Below are 1074 nucleotides of genomic sequence, written 5' to 3' on the forward strand. Positions count from 1 at the left end.
ATACTATTTAATAGCACGTGCTCAGTAACGGGGTGGGGGATGCATAACGTACTGAGTGTACGCAAAACAGAGAAGCTCTAGATTTTGTAAGATCTTGCTAGTCTCTTGTAGGATTATACATTCCAGAGTCCTGCAAGAAAATTTTTCTTGAACAGTTTAAAAACTGTCGACTTTTTCAAGAATCTTGCAAGATTTTGCAAAACAACGGTGGTTTTGAGTAGCTAGGCCTGCTTGAAGAACATAGTGTGGACTTTTACTTTCAGATTGACAGAAAACTTCACATTGCAAATGAGTTGCCATGATAAGTATCAGAGTACCTCAGGTTAGAATTTTTGTCGCTACTGTTTTCAAGAAATCAAACATTGAAAAAATAATATGGCAGTTTTCAGGAAACTAAAAACCATGCCAATCATCAGGAATCTTAAAACTTAGTATCATGTAACTTAGTATCAAGCGAGTAGTATCAGAGTGGGGAAAAGGTGAGGTCGCTCATTGAGCATCAAGGAAGTGGAAATACCTGTGCACCCAAAGTACTAAAATTTGTTCGTTAGAAGTTGTGAGGGTTCTGTTTGATTATCTGACTCTCTCTGTGTCTGGGTGTGTCTGGGTGTATGTGTGTGTGTGTGTGTGTGCATGTGTGTGTGTGTGTGTGCGTGTGTGTGCGTGTGTGTGTGGGGGGGGGGGTGGGGGGTGTGGTGGGTCTTTGTGTGTGTGTGCGTGTGTGTGCGTGTGTGTGCATGTGTGTGTAAGCGTGTGTGTGTGTGTGTTGTGTGTGTGTGTGTGTGTGTGTGTGTAAGTGTGTGTGTGTGTGTGTGTGCGTGTGTGTGTGTGTGTGCGTGTGTGGTGTGTTTGTGTGTAAGCGTGGTGTGTGTGCGTTTGTGTGTGTTGTGTGTGTGTTTAGTGTGTGCGTGTGTGCGTATGTGAGTGTGTGTGTGTGTGTAAGCGCGCTTGCGCGTGTGTGTGCTTTGTGTGTGCGGTGTGTGTGTGCGTGTGTGTATGCGTGTGTGGTGTGTGTGTAACGGTGGTGTGTGTGCGTGTGTGTGTGTATGTATGTGTGTGTGTGTGTATGTGTGT

The sequence above is a fragment of the Convolutriloba macropyga genome, chromosome 13 (assembly GCF_964194025.1).
Source record: "Convolutriloba macropyga chromosome 13, txConMacr16.3, whole genome shotgun sequence".
Lineage (NCBI taxonomy): Eukaryota > Metazoa > Xenacoelomorpha > Acoela > Convolutidae > Convolutriloba > Convolutriloba macropyga.